Source organism: Lathamus discolor, chromosome 2 (genome assembly GCF_037157495.1).
Source record: "Lathamus discolor isolate bLatDis1 chromosome 2, bLatDis1.hap1, whole genome shotgun sequence".
In the NCBI taxonomy this organism is placed as follows: Eukaryota; Metazoa; Chordata; class Aves; order Psittaciformes; family Psittacidae; genus Lathamus; species Lathamus discolor.
In genome coordinates, this window is record NC_088885.1 from 5,207,539 (window position 1) to 5,231,108 (window position 23,570).

The window sequence follows — 23,570 nt, forward strand, 5'->3', positions numbered from 1 at the left end:
AACAGGTAAGAACATTTATTTGTCATTCCATTTTCCACGTCTGCTTTTATCTTCAGCTTTCCATGTGAACCCACACCAAGCTTACACTGAAGTCAGGAAGGGAGAACATGATCCTATTTGTGAACTACATGATCATATTTATGAACTTCATACATAGACAAGCAACAGGATGGAGCATGCAGCCAAGGTGACCAGGCAATTCCTTGCAACACTCAGAAGCTTCAGAATTACCAGCCTTGCTTTGAAATCAAAGCCTATCACAAGAGATGACCTTGACAGGGCTACTCTGTTTCCCCCTTCACATCCTTTTTATGCTGCTTGAACAGTTGTACAGACAAGGACCAGAAAGACCCAACTTTGTCTGGAATTTCTGGACAATGAAGAGCCCTGATCAGGAAGGACCAGCTTGTATCTAAAAGGAATTTGGCAGCTGCAGGTGCCCAGATCAATTGCATAAGACCTAACCTATGGATTAAGCATAGCAAAGTGCAGTAAGTTCAACACAACTGGAAACAAGCATAACTGCTGCATGTGTGTAGGCAATGATAGAGTAAGGGGCAGGCACCCACTCAGAGGCACGCTACTTCTTACTAGATGATGTGAAGGAGATGCTCTGAAGATCCATCCCTCATTGTTTAGGCTTTGCTTGTAAAGGTCAAGGAAGAGACCTTGAAAAACACCAACTACTTCTATAGGTAAATATCAGTCAGTTGTTTCCTCCTAGAAAACTGCTTATCCATTTACTAGAAAGATTATCCAGCCTGCTCTGTTTCTTATCCCGACTAAAACCAAATTCGGACTGGAAATTCAAGGTTTCCAGATCCATGAAGGTACCTGGCATTTATAATTTATTTCCCCAACTAATTCGGGTTTCCTACCACAAAACACCCACTCACTTCCCATTCCGAGATGCAATGCACCTCCAGCTGACATCCCTAAACCAATTCAGCCTTGGAGGATTTGTCCTCGAAATCTACTAGCTTAGACACATCTTGAATAATGGGGCTGTTTTAATGCGGAGGATTCTATAATCCAGCACTCAGAGAAAGCCCTCCTCAGGCAGCAACCCAATCCAAACAATCTTTGATGGTTTCCACTTTAACCAGCTTGTAGATGTCCCCGTTCCTGCCAGGCTGTAAATAGAATACTGTTTTTCTCCATAGGAACACTACTCACGTGGTATTTCCAACTTTGCATAGAGTTAATTGCCAAAATCATCCAAAAAAGCACTATCCTATCGACTGTTGTGCCAATTTGGCTTCTCTGAACTTAACAAAACTTCCCCCCTTTAACACTGTCTTTGGCTACGCACACTGGAAATGGCTATTTAACATAGGCTTAGCTCATTTCCTCTGAAAGAACAAGGCAAAGGCCCAGATTTTTCAAGTGATTCGTCTTCAGTTCATTACCAAAGCTGAGATCATTCCCAAATCTCACAAAGCAGCCACTGTGCTCATTAGTGTGAGCTGGGTTAGTCCTTGCTATGTAAGCATTTGGATTTGACATTTCTTTCCATGAACCTAAGTGCCACATGCCCTTTGTGAGGGGAGCTATAAGAAACGAAGCACAGACTGGTTTGGGTTGGAAAGGACCTTAAGATCATCCAGTTTCAACCCCCTGCCATGGGCAGGGACACCTCACACTAGACCAGGCTGCTTAAGGCCCTGCCCAACCTGACATCTTGCATCTTACAGTTTTAACCTAGCACTAATGGAGGGGACTGTTGTTGGGTTTGGTTGGTTGGTTTTTCAACACCTAATCAGGTGAAATGCCTGAATCAATATACTGTGAAAAGCTGCTTTAAATGGGGAGTAGGAACAGGGTTGTGTGCCATGTCAGTTTGGTAATACAGTTGTTAGAAGAAAGCATATTTTATATGGGTAGTAAAGGTCATCAATAAAAACTGTGGCCATCATAAACCACTGCTACAATATGAATGTGACAGCCATGCTGATATAGGGCTGTTGGGTTTCTAACTGCACCATGAAATATGACATTTCCTGGTGGTTTACATCAGTTAACAGCAGCAGGGCCATGTTCAGTGTGTGTCTATTTGTTTGGTTGCAATAGAAACGTTTGAGGCTCTACTTCATTATTTAAATTGCATAACGGATGCACTGGGGTTTGAGATGTGCAGCTGGGCTGTGGCTGCCACAGTGGGATTTTCTAGCTCTCCTTGGAAAAGCGCTGTGTAAGGACATGGTTGAGTAACAGTCAGTTTGCAGTTGCTCTTCAGATGGATTTACCTTGCTGGATGCATGACAAAAGAATAAATACATGGAAAACCAAATACAACTTTACAGAAAGATGGGGGGGGTGGGAAAAGAAAAACTTGTCTATTAGAAATGTAATGTATAGCCCAGGCAGCAACAGCAGCTCGATAGCAGGGCAGGTGTATGTGCGGTTGGTACCCTCCAAAATGGGCAGAAACCAGTATCTCAGTCTTCCTGACTCAGCCGCATCGATCCACTGACACAGTTGCAAACTCTTCAGGATCTTCTAACCGTGATGGAAATGGTACTGTGATGTTATTAGGAAGTAAGCCAAGGGCGTGAAGTGTCTTTTTCCATGGGTTAAGGATGATGCCCATTTTACCAGATACCACTCAAGCCAGCTCAGCCATGTTCCCAGTGACAAAACTCTGAGGAGACCAGAGCTATCCCTTCACACAAATTACTTTGGCATCAATGCAAAACCTCCTCCTGGCCAATAGTTATCCAGACTTTTGCGATACTTCTACAAGCAAAGTATTGTTAAATACTAAATCTTATCTTAAAACCCACAAATTGTATCTATTAAGTTCAAAGAAAGGAAAATGTGAAATCTCCTATCCTTGGACAAAAGAGGGGACATTGTGAAATGACCCTCATTGTACAGGGGGGAAGTACCGTTATAGAAAAGAAAGGCTGTTGTAAAGAGATAATAGCCCAATATATACAGACAATAGATGAAGAAATTTGGCAAGGTTATTTCAAAAAGCATTCATTCCACCAGACTGCTTTAAAGACCAATCTTTTCACCAGTAGCCTGTTTCCCAAACAAGTCATTTTCCTTCCCTTGTAGCTTCATAACCCCAGAAGCCCCTATGCCCATCAACCTGATGTCTTCCCTGGGTAAGAGAAGCCTTTACTGGGGCTCATTCTGAGACTGACCAGCTGGCTTCTGCCAGAGCCTGCAACAAGCAAGTTTTGCCTGCATTTCCCTCCCTGGAGGAAATGAATTCATTCTTTCCTTTCTAAATAGCCATGAAGGCTGTTCCATTATTCCACCCCACCCACACTGAATTTTGGGGGGGGGAAATAAACATGGAATACGATGAATGTTGTACTTACGTGTGGTAGAGTAAAAGAGCACAGAATGAGGATCACCACCTTCAGTTCAGCTGCGTGGCTCATGTAAGTTAATCCTTTAAATGGCCCCGAACACGCAGCATATGTCTAACACATCCCACCCAACCCTGAACATACAGCTCCAGCTTGCTGCGCCCGTGACATTGAAGTTGTCAAGGGCAAGCCAAACAGGCACTCTGGGGATTAGCCGGCACTTCTGGAGACAGCATCAACTGCTCAGACTGTGTGGATTTTACAAGAGGAATCTGACCAACAGATCCAAACGATTCAGGTTACGCAAGTCTCAGAACAACACGAGACTCTGACAGCTCAATCTGCTCAGTGGAAGTGCTTCCTGGTATCAGGGAAGCATTGCATCCTTGAGAAAAATCCCTCTCAATCCCCTCAGCATGGGAAACAGGGCTGGAAGGAGCCCTTGGGACACAAGAGTGAGTGGTCTCTGCAAATAACACCACGAGAAGCTATATACAGTGATGATGTCTGCCACACCAGGCTGTGTCACCTCCCTCTGCTGCCCAGGCAATGAGGCTGTTATATTTAGTGCCAGGGACTAAATTGGTCCCCATGAAGCCTCCTGTCTGGTAGTCACAAAAGCAATTTAAAGCTTTATTTGTTCACTTTTCCCCCAACAGCTCGAGTGGACCACGTGGTTCCATGGCTTGAGCCCTGAATTAAGAGCCAGAACAAATCATGTGCTCTCAGTCTTGTGCATCAGAAAAACGCATGTGGTTCCCTCCTCTGCAGAGCATTAACACCTGAATGCCAACAGGTTTATGTAATGCTGGACAAGATGCTCCTCCTGCCAGGTTTTAGTCTAAAATATTAAGCCTAGATAACACAGAAGGGAAGTACTTGAAACAATGACTGCTATGGAACATCATTAACAGTTTTCAAGCTTCTTCATTAAAGAAGTTGCAAAGATATCAGCGAACTGGTGCCTAGAATCCTGACTTGAGGAGCATTTAATCTTTCTCACTAGCAAGAGCTTACTACCATTTAGACTGTGTCTCCTCAAAGACAGGCAGTCAAACATATTTGATGAGACATGCCTGACCACTGCATCTTACAGCATTATTTGCACAACTTCAGCTTGGTAGAATTATCTTAGCATGAGCCTGGCATAAAACAGTGTCTAATCAGCCTTATTATCCTAAATTCTCAATTGTTTCCTGGTAAGCTGCATTTACGTCTTAGCTGATTATCCACTTAAACTATCAAGTACTAATTATAAAATGCAGCACCATTAACGTCACAGATGCTTGGATGCAGAGAGAAACAACCCCAGATCATCTTGGGGACAATAAGTCGCACTACCGAGGCAGCAGACCTGGGTATGAAATGCCTGTCTCTGATTTCAAAATCAATCGATCATTCTGGCGTACAAATGACTCATTCCTAAAGCAGACTTTAATTAGTTTGAAATAAAGCACAGTATATGTTTGCTTACAGCACTGTTGCAAACTGGCACTAGGATCACATTCACATAATGGCACTGGCAAGTGCAATTCCTTGTGCAGTCAACAGAAAAGTGCCTCTTAAGACTTGTTTTATGGCTCATCCTCATGGAATAAAGTCCCCAAAATCTTGTTTCCCTTGTAAAGAGAGGGCTGAAAAACTGCAGCAGTTCGGCAGAAGACAACTTGGGATCCATCCCTGTTCACTTTGCCAGCTGAGCTCCCCAGGCTCAAGCAAACGGCAAACATCCGAAAACAAAACCCATTCATAGCATTCAGCTCCTGAAAGTGGGGTAAAGTCAACACAAACCACCACAGTGGCCCTGTCAAGATCAATGTGTCTCACTGTACATCCTCACTGCCTATGTCTACATGCCACAGTAAGATCATCTTTCCAATCCTTTCCATACCCTTTAGAGAAAGCCAACCTGTTGCACTGGGTGCTGGAAACCAACCATCAATGCTGCTAAATCATTCAAACAGTAACTAGCCTGGTTTTGACAATTCTCAGGCATGCTTTGGGAGTTAGCAATGTGCAGATACCACCCCAAGCAAGCAGTTTCTATGTGACTGTCCTCTAGAAGCTGAAAGAGTTTAACTCCATAGGGATTAGCTGCACATACCTGTGCTCCAGGTCCAAGTATGACTCTGGAACTGCCAGCCACATTCATCAGTGAGGGTGGTAAAACCCTGGCACAGGCTGCCCAGAGAGGTGGTGGATGCCCTCTCCCTGGAGATATTCAAGGCCAGGCTGGATGTGGTTCTGGGCAACCTGATCCGGTTGAAGATGTCCCTGCTCATTGCAGGGGGTTGGACTGGATGAGCTTTGAGGGTACCTTCCAAACCCAACTGTTCTGTTCATTAATACTGATGCAGCCATACTGGCGACCTAAGAGCCCAGCTTCCAGCTGCGGTACTGTAGCTACTCCCTTGCCACATGGCCTAATGGCATAGGACAGGTTGTGGCTCCATCCCGATCATCCAAGAAGAAACATGAATCGAAATACTTGAAAGGCCGGAATGTCTTTTGATCCAGAAACTTAAGTCTTTTAGCTCAGTGTGGAGAAGCAAAAGGTTTGCCCCCAGTAGCCAGCAGCTCACCACGGGCCACTCACAATAGAATGATAGAAGCAACTAGGCTGGAAAAGACCTTTAAGATCATCAAGTCCACCAGAGAGAATGCTCTGTCTGGGAAGAATTATGTTTAATCCATTTTCAAACTCTGACCAACTTTGCCTTAGGTCCCCAACTGTCTTCATTTCCCTGTGTATTGCTTTGACAACATTACTTATGTTTGAGAACTACTGCTCCCTTGTATCTTCATGGCTTCTTCAGTCCCCCTTCATGCCATCTGTTACCTCTCACCTGCCTCCCTGCCGACACATACAAATGGGCTTCTCACTCAATTGTGCAGTAAAAATACATCAAGGGAGCTATTTTCCTTCTCACTTTCTATTCCATCTGAGCATCACCGTCACAAAAGACAGCTACAATTGAGGGAAGAGAAGGAAAAAGAAATTAAAGGAAAAAATATACAGAAGATACAAGACCAGGGGAATGGGTCCTTTCTGGTGCTGTGGAAGAGCAGGGTGGTACTATTTTTGGCAGATCACTCTAACTTGAATAGTTTTTAAGATAGAGTCATTAAATGGTTTAAAAATGGAGTGATTTGCAAATGGAATTGGTAAGCAGAATTGGTAACTGTTCAGAGCAGAGCTGCTATAATCATCCAAGTGCCATCCTGAGGCTGACCAGCCATCCATCTACCTAGTATGCTGTCTTCAAGGAAGAGCATGCTTGAAAAAGCCTTTTATTTCCCCTCGGGATGTAATCCTTGGCTATTGAGAAACTTTCATTTTAAAATGCCCATGGCTTAACACTGAGTAAATAGCTAGGACTCTAGCAGAAAGAATGCATTTTGGCCCTCATGACAGGGTAAGAGCACAAAAGGATTTAAAAACCCTCAACAAATGTCCCCTTCTCCCCACGCTTCTCCCTCTTCCCCCCAGAACTCTGATGCATTAAGCTGAGATTCACCCCACATTCGCTGCCAAGCCAAAGTAACATACAGTAAATGTCCAAAAAGACTTAGAATCATAGAATCATAACTCCCAGAGGGCTTATTCCAGTCCTTTCCACGGTGGCAGCAATGCTGTGCTCTGGAACTGCACTAGGCTGAGGTACATGCCTACATTTATTTCTACAGCTGTACCTATGTACATGTAACTCCTCTCATTCAAAGTTCTCAAAGCATCTCAGAAGTAACGGATTTAATAGAGGGTTCTGCAGGTTAACTTCACCTTCTTATGGAAGAGCACATGGGAGGGCAACGGTACTTTGTGTCACGGAGCACATCAGTCAATCAGCTGGGAACTCTGACCCCACCTCCTCCCTTTGCTCAACTTGCCAAGCCACATGCACATCCCTTTCTTCTTATTTCATGAGTAAAGTGCTTGTGTCAGCATAATTCCTTCATAAAAAGAACAAATGGGAATGAACATCTAACATCTTTCTAAAGCCAAGCATAAGCCTTCTTGGTTTTCCTTTTTTTAATCCTACAGAGATAGTTACCTGGACAGAATTGAGACGGATGGGCAAGAAGATTCACTTCCCCAGAGACAGGGAGAACAGCATCAGAGTATGGATCTGTTAATCAAGCAGGATAACTGCTGGATTGTTCATACTTCAGTAATCATGTCTGCTACCTGGGTTAATTCACAATAGGAGCTATTGAGCCTGAAGTTTTATACTTCTTCAATGCATTTTGCTCTTTTAAATTATTCGAGTAGAAGAACTTTCCACTCGGAGAAGGAGCTCACTTGCAGTACTTTAACACTGGGAATTATTTATGGAAGAGACCAAATGCTATTTGGAAATGAATAAACATTATAAAAGTCATCTTTTATATACAATTAAAGGTTTAGTTGAGGATTTAAGACCTGGTGGACTGTGGAAGAGAGGAGAGGAGGAAGGAAAAGAGTAACCTGGGTTAAGACGCCTTTGTAGGATGAGGTTAGAATGGCAATTTATTCATGTAGATTAAGAGTTATGGAGAAGGAAAGGACTCATACTAGAGATCAGCCTCTCTCCAGGCTACAAGGAGGTTAGCAATTACAGGTACAAAACACTGCTGCTTCCCTCACATGGGACTGAACCCACAACTTCCCCTGGCTGACAACCTACTCCTACAAAACCACCACCGAGTTTTCCCGGGAGGTTGAAATGCAAAGCCCCATGTTTACTGCTGAGCCCTAAAAACAACCACTTAATAAACCACCTGAAAAGACTGTACAGCTATAAAGGGGCAAGCTATGAGAGCTTGGGTAGAAAGTCTTGCTGACTTGAGGCAGAAGTCTTCCAGCAAAGCTTATCTTTTCCCTCTATAATCTCTCTCGCTATACAACCTGCAGCACACCCATTTGGCTGGTTGCCCTCTCCATACAGTCGCATGGTTACGTGGTTAACGTTCAAGAAGCAGTGCCTCCACCTTTTCAGACCCTTGTAAGTCAAGGGGTCACACGCTCTCTCTTCCAATTTCACCACCTAGCCATTGAGGTCTACTAACTGCTCCATTATTACACGAAAAACATAGATTCATCTTGATCAACTCAGCAAGTGCCATTCTACACTGATGAACTGCTTACTGCAACGAAGAATAAACCCCTTATTGAAAGTCATGTAAAAACCTGACCCTTACATAGGGAGAAAGAGGAAATTACGGGCAATCTGTCTTTCAAGTCACTGAAGAGTGTATTGGGCAAAGCAATATAAAATATGACACCAGAAACAATCCTGCTTTGGCACAGCAATGAATCATGTTATCTATGATCTTTTTCATCACCTGCTGTTGAATTATGTGAATTGAAAACAGTATAAATACACTGTAACAATTAATTTTTCAGAAGAGAGACCTGAAACTGCTGGTATTTCCTTTAACAGACCAGAACAGATAAATTATTCCTGAAACTGGATTCTAATACTCCTGTTCACACCTAATAGTAAACTGACCAAAGCCAACCTACTGCAATAAGCGTGTGAGAATGTCTGAAAGGACATTGGCCTAAGTATGTAGCTATGAAATTATATGATCCTGAATCAAGAATAAGCTCTAGAAAGTTGTATAGTTTTTCAGGTAATTTATTATCTTAGACTTCTCTGGCACTCTGCAGTTAGCTATTACATTTTGAATTATATCTTCACCAAATAAAGGGGAATAAAAATATTAATGGTTGAATTCTTCCTTCCTATTAAAACAAGACAGTGGAGAGAAAAGCTGTGGAGAGGACTTATTATTACTTGCCATTTGTCACTGATGTGTGTTCATTAGGTCTTTTTTGATCTAAAGTGCACTGTAACATATCAGCCTTTTAAACACACTAAAGTGATGCAGGAATCAAGAGATGATGTTCTTCAGAAGACTGCTAGAGTATGGTAACAAACCACCACTGTTGCACTGCAAAATGACAGAAGAAATCCTATGTTTGGGCAAACCAGAATTTTCAGATACACTACACAATGCTGTGCATTGCAGAAGACAACAAAAAAATACCCTCTCCAAGAGAAGAATTACAACTAAAGACACTGTGCAAGAACACTGCAATTAAAACTGTGATCATTAACAGTACAGGGCCAAAATCCCTTATTCCCTCTCCTCATGAGTCAGTGTATCTGATCCACATTTATTCAAACAGCTCCGAAACAGAAACCAAAAAGCTGCTTTACCCCAGTGAATGACACTTTCTGGTGAAGACCATTCTACAACAACTTTATCCACACTTCGGAGTTTTACTGTTTTGGAATCGAGAAACAAGCACCATGTCCAACAAAGGTCCTGCTTAGTTCAGTGTTCTCCAGGGTCAGTGCAGGACCACGGAGTTTCTAATAAACCCTATTTCCTTGCTATTAAATCTTCGTCATACTCCTGCGACCAGTCCTGTTCCAACCTGCTCTGTTCAGTTCTGTTCAAATTGCTGAGTACAACTGTACAAACACAGCCAACATCATTTCAATGATTAACTCAAAAGAAAGGTTACTTCGCATTCCAGTAAGTGATTCCCTATGCTTCTTTCAAAAATACTTCAGATGTAGCCTGTTTTCTGCAGTCCAGATACACCACAAATTACATATATAGTAAAAAAAAACAAATCACCGTTCAAAATACAGAAGCAGACAGTGAAAATCAATTCAGCCCAGGGATACGTCCCAGAAGCCAATCCACACCTATGCAATGATCCTGCAGCCGTATGGCATGAGTTCATTTCTGTGCTATTGATCAGTATTTGTGGTCAGCCTGTTATTTTAGAATCATAGAACAGTTCGGGTTGGAAAGGACCTCAAGATCATCCAGTTCCAACCCCCCTGCCATGGACAGGGACACCTCACACTAGACCATCCCACCCAAGGCTTCATCCAACCTGGCCTTGAACACCACCAGGGATGGAGCACTCACAACCTCCCTGGGCAACCCATTCCAGTGCCTCACCGCCCTCACAGGAAAGAATTTCCTCCTTAGATCCAATCTAAACTTCCCCTGTTTCAGTTTTAACCCATTACCCCTTGTCCTGTCACTACAGTCCCTGATGAAGAGTCCCTCCCCAGCATCCCTATAGGCCCCCTTCAGACACTGGAAGCTGCTCTGAGGTCCCCAAGCAGCCTTCTCTTCTCCAGGCTGAACAGCCCCAACTTCCTCAGCCTGTCTTCATACAGGAGGTGCTCCAGCCCCTGATCATCCTCGTGGCCTCCTCTGGACTTGTTCCAGCAGTTCCATGTCCTTTTTATGTTGAGGACACCAGAACTGCACACAATGCTCCAGGTGAGGTCTCACAAGAGCAGAGTAGAGGGGCAGGATCACCTCCTTCGATGGAGATGTTGCAGCAAAGCAGTGAGCAGCCAGCTATTTAATAATAGCAATCAGGCAATGCCTCTCAAAATAAGAAACTAAGCTTTCGTTAGCTGATTTTCCCATCACATTGTGGGTGCTATGAGAGAGGTTCAAACAGAACCCCCTTCCACAGCTAGTCACTGTATTTAGAAAGGTCTGCAGTGCCAGAATGCAAAGTGGTGGATTACTTCTGACCTTTACCTAGTTACATGATTATCCATCCACCAGCTACAGATAGTAAGCTCCAGCTTGAACCCTCCTTTGGTGGGCATGTTTTACAAGTTCTTTTCCCTTTATAACAGTAGCAAAACCCCTGTATTAGACCTGACGTGACAGACCCAACATACTATAGTGGAGTTGTGCAGGCTCTCTAAAGAATGAGCCTCTAAGCTTCTAACATATATAAATAAAGAGAGAGTCATGAAATGGGTGGGAAACAAAAGATGGTGGTGGCGTTTTGGTTGGTTTTCAACAAACTAACGACCAACTTGCCTTGCACATTGGTAAGGGCATTCTATTAAAGAAGGTGCCCGAGTGCTGTCAGTGCTCATGCACTGCAGACTGCATGGCAAGCAGCAGCTCGGTACGATTTCTAGTATAGCTAACTTAAAAAGAAAGACAGTGCCAACCCCCTGTGGAAGAGATTTACGAGCGCAATTACCCTTCACTTGGAAGTTGGTTTAGGGCCAGACTGTTTCTCTGCAACAAAGGTAGAAAGAAGGTTGGTTAAAGCAGATACAGCAGAAAGTCCTCAGGGAGGAAACACTGCCCAGTGATGAAATGACCCTCTCAAGAGCTGAGCCTCCTGACTTCTATTTTGGGCATACCTGTTGTCATAGCATTAAGACCTTGGGAAGAGGACCTATGATATGTGATGGGGCTAGCTTCCATGACTTCAGCCAACATCATACTGCCACTTGTCAATAGCCACGCTAGCTCCAGTGTAACTACTCACTGAGCACTGCCTGGCCTAAGTCAGACACTGCCTCAGAAGGATATTGTGAAGTTTGAGTAGTGCACGCAACATACTCAGCAAGCCTCAGTCTAGTCATCACTGCAAGGTAGCATGCCACCGCTACAGAGCACTACTGCTGGTAGCTGGCAGAAAAATAGCAAATGTTCCCCTTGTTTCAACAGATCTGACTATTTGCTATAAAAGGTTCTCAATGGCAGGTTTTCAATGTCCCCATGGATTGTTATCCATGTCAGATTTCAGGATATTAGATTACGGAAAAAGCTTATGTTACTTGCGCAGAGTGTGAAAATTATCTTCCCACTCCCTCAACACCTTCCCCAACTCTGCCTCCTGAGCTCCTGCCTCAGAACCAAACCGGCTGTGCTATCAGACTGGGTGCTAGACTGCTTTTGTACTATCAGTTGCTGATATCCAAACCCACCTCTTTTGAGAAAGACTCACTGCTGAGAGCCATGTATCCAAAGCTAAGCCTTATCAAGCCCTGCTGGGACACTGTACCCTGTGGGCTGGAGGTTGGAATCAGATGATCTTAAGGTCCTTTCCAACCCTAACTATTCTATGATGCTATGATCTTGAAAACTAAACGCATATTGGGAAGTAGCCAATTATTTCTGATCTTAGATATAAACCTCTACCTACCCATTTGATATTCTAACACCTTTTATGTTCCAGATAGAAGAGCTTTCATCTACAAATCTTAAAGCACTTCCCAAACACACCTCCGCACAGCAACATCACACCTTCCATGGAAAATACATGATGATACATGGAAAATACAGAGATGTGTTGCTGTCAATGACAGTGGATAGATCCTAATGGTTGCCTTCAAATCAGTCAAGGCTAGCTGCCCAGTTACCAGCTGCTCAGTGCAATTATCAGAATTACACTGAGCAAAAAGCTATGTTTGGGTTTTTTAGAGGTCCTAAAAGCTTTCTAAATCAGTGCATTTACTAGCCTGGTACACAGGAAGCTGGATAGAAGCTGCAGAGCCATTCTCCTCACCTGCACTCAGTTACCCCTTTCTCTGTGAAGAGTTACAAGAACTTAAGAAATGGCTCTTTGATATGAACACAAATTTCCTCGGGGAACTACATTTGTTCAAGCTACATCTTTCCACATTCCCGTTTGCTCCACTGGGACAGACGCACACCTTAGAGAAGGCTGTGCTTCTAATATCTGAAGCAGTTAGAAAAACAGGAAAATAGGCAGAACGGCTTCCTCTATACCTGAACATTTCTACTGACCAGCGCAGGCAGTCTTTGCACTTGAGAGCCAATACTCTAGGGAAGTTTAAGGGACGTGGCTCTAACAGGTTTTATCACATCAGTTTTCTACTAGTGCAGGGGAAAAAAAATAAAACCACAACACTTCTTTCTCAGAAGCTGCTTATGTGAGGAGAGAAGGAAGGGCTATTGCATTAGGACTGCTTTGCTCTGATCTGCCATGTGTACAGCACATAGCTCAGGTCACTCCACTTTGGTCTTTTTTACCCTGAAGATACTTGAAGACAAGTGGTGCCACTTACATCAGAGAGAAAACTGGCATTCAGATTTCTCACCCTACTGCTGGATGAGCTATTGAAAATTACCACCTCCGCTTCTTGCCAACATTTCTTTAACGAGTTCCCAATTTCCTTCACACCTCCACGCCTGGAAATCAGGTGTCCTGCAACATGAATCATGAAGGCAGCAACACTGAGCTATAAAAGATGCTGGATGGAACAAGACTAGAAGCTTTAAAGAGCAAAACATCACTGGGAAGTTACGTACATGTGTGAGCAGCACAAAGCACCGTTTTCGCATAACTGAAGCTGCAAGAGGCAGGTACGATGTTACACATGCGTGTCTACTAAGTTTAACACAAGAATCTAGGAATGCTACTATAATTTCCTTGTACATGAAGAGACACCATTCAAATCTATTTGATCTGAAAGTACATAAGACAATAAAAAGCTAACTACCAACATGAAAATACGTTTGGTTTTCTGTGCCCAAGAAGCAGAATGTTTCTATCTCTCTACATAGGAAAAGTTCAAGGGATGACAGAGTCCCAGAAGAGAAACACAAAGAAGATCCCACTTAGTGTAAAGCTGGATAAAAGCAAATGGATCACCTGTAAGGAGACAACTAAAATTAACCTGGAAAGGCACAGCAAGATGAAGGAAGAATTTCAACAGCCTAAGGGGAAAGGTGCAAGATGTCAAATTCTTCAAAAGGGGAAAATTGAGGCACAACATAAACATATTGAGTTTGAAAGACAAAGGAAGATGTAAGCTGCTCTTAAGAAACAGAAAGCTGAAGAACACTGCGTTATTACATTGCTAAGGAAAGTCCAAAATAAGAGTGGTCTGGTGGTTTCTGCCAATTGGTACCTGACAGCCTCCATTCTGAAAGCTACTGGGTGGCATGGCAGAATCAGGAAATGAAGTAGATGATGTGTGCCTAGGACAGTAGCACGTTAAGAGAGATTCTACATAAGGACATGAAGATTAGATCTGAAAAGAGAAAACAGCAACTGCAAATCAGTGAGCCTCCTGTGCCAGGGAAAACATTCTTCAATTTAAAGGAAAGAGCTGGGAACAAGATTTTGCCCGCACCGTTTTTGGTGAACAGTTGCCTCCACCATAGGATAACACAGCAGCAGCTAATCATAGAATCAGAGAATGGTTTGGGTTGGAAAGGACCTCAAGATCATCCAGTTCCAAACCCCCTGCCATGGACAGGGACACCTCACACTAAACCATCCCACACAAGGCTTCATAAACGCCAGGGATGGAGCACTCACAACCTCCCTGGGCAATCGATTCCAGTGTCTCACCACCCTAACAGGAAAGGATTTCCTCCTTATAATAGATCAAATGAGAAAGAAGAACAGTACAAGGTGACTCCCTAAAGTCATTCTCGGCTTTAAAAGTCTCTTCTGGAGAATGGTGTGGAAAAGAAAAGAAGACTCAGCATAAAAGGCAGAGTAGATGAACCACCTCCAGTTTATAGATAATATACCCTACCTCCAAGATCTGGCAAGGAAAGGCAGCCATAGAGGCAGCTAGGTGAGCAAAACATACAGCTCTTCAGAGTATTCAGCAAAATGACTGGGACAGAGAATGTAACATTCTAAACTAGGATCAGACAATCTGCTCTGAATACCTATAAAAGCAGGAATTATGACACTGAGGTAATCAAAAGACAATCCCAATAGAGGATTTAGGAGATTAAATACTTTTCAGGTAGTTCACTAGGATGCCTAGACAAAGCTGCCTGCTGACTGGGTCATTCAAACTGGACCAAAGTCATGGGATAACAGCACTTCACATCTTTAACAATCCGGATCTTCAGCAACTGCACACGATTCACCACCCCACCCCCCCCCCCCCCGACCCCCATTTCATTCCCAAAGTCATACAAAGTTAACGCTATCACTCCATTTAACCAAAGGAAAGATTTAGGGTGGATAAATTAGGTAATTTGGCTAAAGCAATACAAAAACCCCAATCAGATCTTGTGGGTAAGACCATGCTCCAGGCCACTTTTGTCTCGCTCTCTAGCAAAAGAAATCACTATTCCTCCTTCTGACATAGTTCATCATACATCCCATTTTCCCATGGCTTTCAATACGCCTTTAGAAAGATGCCAACGATTTAAATTGGAACCCCACACCGAAATGCATGAAAACATGCTTTTATAGAACATTTAGAAGTCAAAATCTTTCCCCACCTTCTAAGCACTTTTATTCAGCACCCAGCTTGCTCTCTGCAGCTATAAACAGCTCCAGCTATGTGCAGGAGAGGATGCTGGCTTTCACTTGCGCAACTCCACATGATGTGCTTCTGCCTTCCTACTCCTGAGCATTCCTTTGACTTTTTAGCGCAGCTGTTGGCACGCCAAGAGCTGAAAGACACTCGTTTCAAAAAAGGATTTTACTTTGCATTTGCTTTTACAAAGGCTCCTTTAAGCAGGAGACATCCAACTAAACCTGAGCAATTAGCACATGCATGTAGAGAGGAACAAAACAGACTAAAACAGAAACAAAAATGTTCTATCACAAATAGAGCTTTAAAAATGCACTTTTCATAATCTAACTTGTAATTAACAGTGCAGATATAGAAACACACAAGTCACTCTAGACATTTGTGACGTTTTTTATACTTATTTTATTTCCAAGATGAGGATCCTTATTTACAGGGACTTCTTTAGCCCAAGGTGATTGCATCTCAGCTGCAACCTCACCTTTGCAGAGAGAGTAGATCTGAAAAGTTCAGTTTGGCCTCTTTTTTCTTGTTAAGCAGCTGAGCTCTAAAACTGAGTCTCTCCTGCATTTCTATAGCTCTCTCTACTCCATTTACTATTTTCAGTTCTCTTCCTGAACAGCAAAGAGTTGAAACAAAGCGCGACCTCTTTACTCACTTTAAATCTGACCTAGAAACACAAAGCTGAAATTCAGACTGATCCCTAATCTAACTGAGGATAGCAGTGGCATGGCCTCCTCAGTCTGCAGAAAGATCAGCCCACTGGTGTAAGAGCCTTGAATGAAGAGCCAGGTCTGGCACTTGGTTTTAGAAGTGGAATTTAGTTCTCTGCTTTGCATGATCCTGGGCTAATCTCAGCGGCCATCTGTACCGGGGGTTGGATAAGGGCATTTCCTTACCTCGCACAGCTTATAGCAGGTTGCCCTCAAAACCATGACTTGGTATAGGTTATAAGGAACCCGAGGCTAAATAAGCCGAGACCTAGAAGTGTCCAAGTTTTTGCTTCTATGTTTAACAAGGAACAAGAGGAAGCACTATGCATCCTGCATAACCATGTACCCAGTTGGCTTTGCCCGTACTTACTGATGCTCTTAAATTAGTCTCATAGCAAGTTTACCTTTATAGCAGGTTTCCCAGCTGATTTTACACAATATACCAGTTTACTTTTATACCAGCTGTTAAACCAGAGGTCATGCTCCCAGCCTTCTTACTGGTGAATTCCCACCACACTCGACTGCATTTAACCACCCACAGGACTTCTTTCAACCATGTTGCACATAACAGTCTCCTACCACCCCAAAAGAAGTGTTATTGCTTACTATTAGGAATAATAATCAAACTTGTCAGGGCCAGATCATCAAGTGCAGTGAATTACACATACTGAATTCCATCAGCATGTTCAATGGCATCAACACAAACAAAACAAACTGATGTCCAATATTAGTGGACAAATGGAGGCAAGCGCAAACACACCCGATTGTTACTGGCTCTGTTACTTCTATATCTTGAAGTCTGCTTTGACAGGGTTAACTTCTGAAGCTAAGTCCTTAAGGATTTAGTTCAGGAAGGATCAAGGACTTCTAGAATGCTCTTGAGTAGCAGCTGGGGATAAACTTTGGCTTGCTAGCTGTTATCTCAACCTTGCACTTCAGGCGGTACTGGGAAACACTGCAAAGCAGAACTTACCACTGGGGACAAGGGATCAAAAGGGCTGAAATTAGAAAAGACAGTTTGGCTGCTTTCAGTTCAAGTGGAAGTATGATGAAAAGGTGTTTTCAATTATGTCACACAGGTCAAGTGTCAATGCAGCTCATAAGAACTTACTGTGCCAGGAAATGTCAGGACAAATTACACTGCAGGACAGACAAGCTGTGTGTCACCCCAGCTTCCTAAAGGGAAAGGCTTCTGCAAGAAGTCCTCCTGCTTCCGAGTTGATTTACATCAAACTGCTCTCATTCAAATCAAAACAACATAGAGGGAGCACTGTAGGGACAGTTCAGGCAAGTCTTTGGATCCCTCTCTGCTTGGAAGGATGAAAAGCTTTGATTCTCCACCACCTTAAAACACAACCACCTCCAGGCTATCGAGTTGCACATGTAAATGGCTGCCTGAGGGTTCTTGAGGCCATTGCTTACCATGGTGATGAAAAAGGTCTCACTCTCCTGTGCTCCTGGGTCTGAACCCATCTAATCTTTCTTGCTTGTTTGATGATAAACCCTTTGCAGAAAGGTGCATTTGCAACTTCTGTTGGACCCAGTGTGGTGCCCAGCACAACTGAAGCCTCATCAGCACCTGGGGTCCCTCAGCACTACTAGTAAAAGTGAGTAACAGGAACATCAAATTTGGTGTGCCAGAAAGGAGAAAGACAGGAGTAAGTCACAGTTAAATAAAATAAATTGATTTTGCTTATACGGAAGCCTTTCAGTGAACTATGAACTCCTGGAAAAATGAACTGGTTCTGATTCAGGTATCCTGAAGTTTGCAAAGTTTCAGTTATAAGTTAGCAGTGCTTCAATAGAAAGAACAAACACATCTTTATGTTCTGCAGAGAAAATCATCGAGAGCTACAAGACGTTTTTATGAGTTGAAGGACATTTTTAGTCACTAATACATGACTTCCCAGAAGTTTCCAGGTGCTGCTTCTTCAGGCCTTCATTCCAAACTTAGATTGCTGAAAACAACTGAAGCTCACATGGCTTCTGTTAATACCAGAATAGCCGCGTTGGGTATAAACCAGAAGGCAGTCTCTTCCTTCACTTCCTAAGTTATCTTTGATGTTTTGATAATTTCTCAGCTAGAAAAGGATCAGCTTACCTAGAAGGCTATCAAGAATAATGCCCACAAATAAATGACAATATAAAAGTCAAGGAATCAAGGTCTGGCTTTGATTTAAGCCGCTATTACCTCCGGTTATTTATTCTATCCTACAGCCACAGGCTGTCATCCCAAATTGAAGAGTCACCGCAGCAGACCATCTCACATACTTTAGAGAGTACACAGCACTGAAAGAACACTGAAGTTTAAAGTGAAGACCAAGACAGAACAGAGAAGAAGTAGCCGAGCTGCAAGCTCCCATTTCCACACAACAACTCTGCAGGGATAACAGCCTTTGGCAAATGAAAACTAACAAAGCAACTCCCAGGCTCTAACAACATTTTTGCTGGGAATAAGTGCCTATAAATCCACTTAACTAAAGACACTGCAAACACTCTGACCCTGTGCATTTTCCCTAGCCACCGGTTCTTTTCTGAAGGGAGTCATTTTATGAGCAAGTCAGTTTTTCACCGACTCCCGTTCCGAATGGCTGGACTTGAGCTATGTTTGCGTAAGCAGAATCTGCCTCCATGTATTCACCCTCTATCCCCAGAATGGCTGCTGCAAGAATGCAAATCCTGTTTGGAAGGATTACTTGCCACGCAACAGCCAGAGGCCTGGGCTAACTGCCATGCTAGGAAGTACAGACTTAGACACTCCGATTCAGAGAATGACATGATTAAAGCAGGCAAGGTGGCAACACAAAATGCCATTCCCATTTCAGATATGGGAAACCAAGGCTGTCATTCCCCTCCTCTCCATCGTATTAGGGATCTGCACTAAAGCTGGCGATTCTGTAACATGCGAGTGTGGAGAACTTCAAAACAAGAAAGCATGAGCCAGGCCAGCATTTCTACTTGTGGAAGCTGGCAATAACCGATGGCAATACAGATTCCACTGGAGCACACGTGTATGGATACCAAGGGTTACGCAAGCATCTGGGAAGGGAAATGAACCCTTTAGAGAAGGGTCTGCTGTCTAGACCAGATTTTACAGGTTTCCACGGTCTATGTGCATTCCTCCGTAACAACCATTACAGAAAATGACTGGAATGTCCCAAGCACTCAAAAGTTTGAGTGTGTTTTTCCTTGCAAGTTGTATTTGCTAGTGCTTATCTTTGCATTTTCTAAGTACTTTGCGCATTTTATTCCTGTTATGTCAGCAAGCATCTCCTGTTTCCAATAGGATGCAGTGCCAGAGTCTGCTCAATCTCCACCTTAGGAAGAGGATCTCTTCAATTTAGTTCTTCCATGAAAGAATGGGAGGAGAGTATCTCACGCTCCTGGAAATGGCAGACTGATAACACTGGACCAGTATTTATGACAACAGCAGACTGATAATACTGGTGAGCTGTGTTTCTGTACAGACAGAAGCAATAGCAGTACATGGCCCCGGCACAGATGGTTCCCTCATCATTTAACACTGGCTGGTGAAAATGGAGTGACTTCAGGTGACAGTCTTCTCTTGGTTAAAGCTGAGACTAGCCAAGACCAGTTGTAACTGCCCCTTTTTGTAACTGCACAGCTGCCTGATTTGAGCTCTTGAGTAACACAGAGCTGGTGCTGTGGGTCTGCATTTGCTCTGTAGCAATCTTGCTTTGATCAGAATTGTTAGAATATGAAGTCCCACGCAGCCATCCCTCAGCCACACAGAACTACCCCACCTTGGAAATGAGAGGTTTTACTTGAAACTTAGTTTGCTTCATTTCTCTCGAGTGTTTCTACCAGTTCCAAATATGATTTAGAAAACCTGAGTTTTGTCCCTTCCCTGAAAACAGCTCAGTAAAGGACGCATTCAGGACAAGTGAGAGCATACCCAGGCATCAGGCAAAAGATGTCAATAAAACACATCAAGTACCCCACCACCCTGGGCTCAGTGCAATGTGACTAGTTTTTTGCTGAAATAGATAGAAAATGAAAGAAAAATGCAGCCGTTTCTGTAAGCAAGCCATAAAGCAATCCTGAAAGGGAAAGAACACCAAGACTCTACATAGAAAATGGCCTAACTTGCATCTCCAGTGAGAGATGCTTTCTGATACGCAGCTTAGAGGCATTTCCCCCTGATTAAGATCCCACACTAAAGTGGTTCAGGTTTCAAATCTACTTCAATCTACAGCAATTAATAAGCACATAAAAAAGATGCCTTAGGTGAGTGGGAAGGTCTCCTGTTAGCACATACTAAAAATAGACAACCTGTAGAGCTAGCTGAACAGATGCTTTACATAGTAAAACTTCAAACCTTAAGGCCCTGAGGATCCACATTTGTCATTGACTTTTGAAAGCTGAAACCATTTTGGGTCTGATTAGAGTTCAGTTACACATTCATTGTAGGCCACAGTTATTTGCTTCAGAAAACAAGCTTCATCTCCCATCTTGGGCAGAGCCACAAAAGAGAAGTGCACCGCACTGAAGAGAAACTAAACCAGCAGAAAAAAAACCCCTTTGGGTCTTACCTTGTAATGGGAAGAGGAGATGCCTTCAAACATATCTATATCCATACAGTTCATTGGTTCAGATCTTCCTGGTAATAGCAATTCTTCCAGCTTCTGGTGCCAGCTGGTGCACTCTGTACATTCACAGAAGTGGGTGTGTTAGTCCAAGATGTTTATTCATCACATTCTACAAAGCATTCAATTTAAATATATATGGCTCTGCGCCATGTGGCTCCTATTGCTCTCCAGAGCTTTCAGTGTAATGGATTACAGACCACAATACTCCCGCAGGTTATTGATTTTGGGGAATATAAGTAGAGGACTCTAGGATTTCTTTGCAGACTTTCCAGAGCATTACATTCCATGTGTGCCTATCATTTAATGAAGAACATGCTCCTACCTGATGGAATTCAAACACTTTAGTGTACACAAAGAAAAGGCCTGATCTGCATCTCCGAATTGTCATTTTCTTTGATTTGTTAAAGGTCAATTCTTGTGGAAAGGGCCGAGTTAAATTTCAGTACTATGTCAGGAACAGGGATGCTGCTAATGTGAGAGGCTGGAGACTGACAGAATGGCCAAGATTTACGTTCACCAATTGAGGTAACAAAAAAACCCAGCCCTGCTTCCCAAAAAATGCCTTTGGGCACTGTTCAAAGGCTTTCAGGAGCAGAGTGGATTAGTGGGACAGTGGGAAAATTCAGTCAGAGGGACTTTTTGGTCGAACTACTTGGGGAATCACAGGGAGGTTCCTTGAACATATCTGTAGCTGCGGTGCCTCCCGGGTATCTAAACTTGGTCATCCAAACCAAGAGGACCCTGCAAACCAAAGCATCAGGTTCTCTGCTTAGCCACTGCAGTTTCTGTCAGTGAGACTTATGAGGGAGTCAGTTGTATGTGCTTGATTTCCCACTTCAGCCTGTACAGCATATAGAGCATTACCTGGGTACCTGATAGCCTGATCCCCTGTATGCAGGATCCATAAGCAGAACACTACTTCATGGTGGATTTCACCATAGTTTAATGCCATGAAAGTTCAACTACACAAGATTGCAGTTACCCGTTTCCTGGCAGACAGGCAATGCTCCCTAGTTCAGATCTAAGCTGTGTTCAACTGCTCAAAGCATTCAACTGTTTTATTACGAGTTTTCACCAGTCACTTATAGTAGCGCCAGTACCATGGCACAGAAAATGGGATGTGTAACACCTGTGGCTCTCTACATTTTGGCTACTGCTGCTTAAAAACTGCCCCTGCTTTCTACAAGTCTCTCAAAGGTTAACATAGCTTCCTGTATGCATGGTTTGTAACACACACATCTTACCTAGGCTGCCCTCTCCCACCATCTCCTTTTTTACCATGGAAAACTGAAATCTAACTCACTTCATTCCACATGTCGGAACATCATCAGCAATGCCAGCAATGAGACTGTATTAACCACATGTCAAAATTCCCACCCTGTTCCGTGGCAGAACTGACATGTCACACACTGATGGCACAACGTACACCTGATTTGCTATTCAAACCTGAAACTCCTGATGGAGACAGAAAATGCCTTGATGCTGAAGATGCTTCAAGTGAGCTGTGCCTCTTCCTCAAAGCAGACACATCTCAGATCTGAAAGGTCATGCACAGTTACCCTATAGACCTTGACTGAATCTCCAGATAGCTCCTAACCATATGCAGGCTCTCCATTTCCCCCGACAACTTTCAGGACTTGATTTCAGTGAAGTACAAGCTTTGTCCTTCACAAGTACTGGCTAAAATGACTTAGCATGGGTAAAAAAGACAACATTGATTCTTAGAAATGAAGCATCAGAATGGAAACTGCTAGAAACAAATGCTAAGAATGCCTCACTCTGCAGCCCCTCTGAACATTCCCATGTTTGCATTCAATCCCTGGATGGAACCTCTCTAATTAGGACAAAACCTCCCTCTTTGTTGCAGTGGAGCATGTAGACACTGGCATGGGCAATCAGGTTGTATTGAGATTCCACTGTATCTTACAATCATCGCATCATGCTTGTGTTGTGGTTTCAGCATAATGCTGTACCACTCTTCTAAATCAAAATCCAACATCGTATCAGGTATTCCTGGTATTAAGACATTAAACCTTCCTGTGATCTCAGACCTGTTAGAGCAGGGCCTGCAGGTCAGGACAGGCAGCCACCAAGTCTTTCCAGAGGAAGACCTGAGAGCCCCAGTGGACAGCAAGTTGACCATAAGCCGGAAGCATGCCCCTTGTGACAAAGAAGGGAGAGTACAGAAGGTGAAGCCAGACTTTCCTTGAAGTTACAAGAGGAAACAGGCACAACCTGAGGCATAAACTACTGCATTTAAACATAAGGAGTGCTCACTGTGAGGATGGTCCAACACAAGATCACAGAGAGAGGGGGTGGAGGTTTTGACCACACAACCTCCAGAGGTCCCTGCAACCTCAGCTGCTCTGTGAGCCTGTAAACAGAGCCCTGCTCCCTGAATTATTCAGTTCTTACAAGTATGTTATTGGCATGGTTAAGTTGAAAACCTGATTCTAAACAGTGGGATAAGAACTCCATTTGAGGCCTCCACACTTTATGGATGGAATGGACTGATGAAACAATGACTTGGAAAATCAATCTAGATGTCAGAAGTGCTCCTTACTCTAAGGATCATACAAGTCCTCTTGTGCTTCTCTTAGAAGAAAAAGCTCCCGTGGTTGCTGCTGTCCGCATTAAGATCAGTAACTCTGCTTGCAGCATTTCATGCACTGCCCACTTGGGGCATTATGTCTGGTCCTTTATATCCTGATCCCAGAGACAGCCAAACCAATTTCAATTAGCAAGTCTTTTCCTCAGTGTTACAGCACATCGGATAAAACCTTTCTGATGCAGAAGGAGTGATGAGAGAGCATAGAATTCATCTCCATTAACAAGTTGGAC

At 43.3% G+C, this 23,570-nt stretch overlaps 1 protein-coding gene across 7 annotated transcripts in view; it reads right to left on the minus strand.

Annotated features, from left to right (window-relative positions):
* TMEM108 (transmembrane protein 108) overlaps positions 1-23,570 on the minus strand; it is a 254,374-nt gene that overhangs the window by 137,245 nt on the left and 93,559 nt on the right. For all 7 annotated transcript variants that reach the window (XM_065665572.1, XM_065665574.1, XM_065665575.1 and 4 more), the window contains one exon: positions 20,673-20,785. The gene's annotated coding sequence lies outside the window, so the exon portion shown is untranslated. The remainder of the gene's footprint in view (positions 1-20,672; positions 20,786-23,570) is intronic.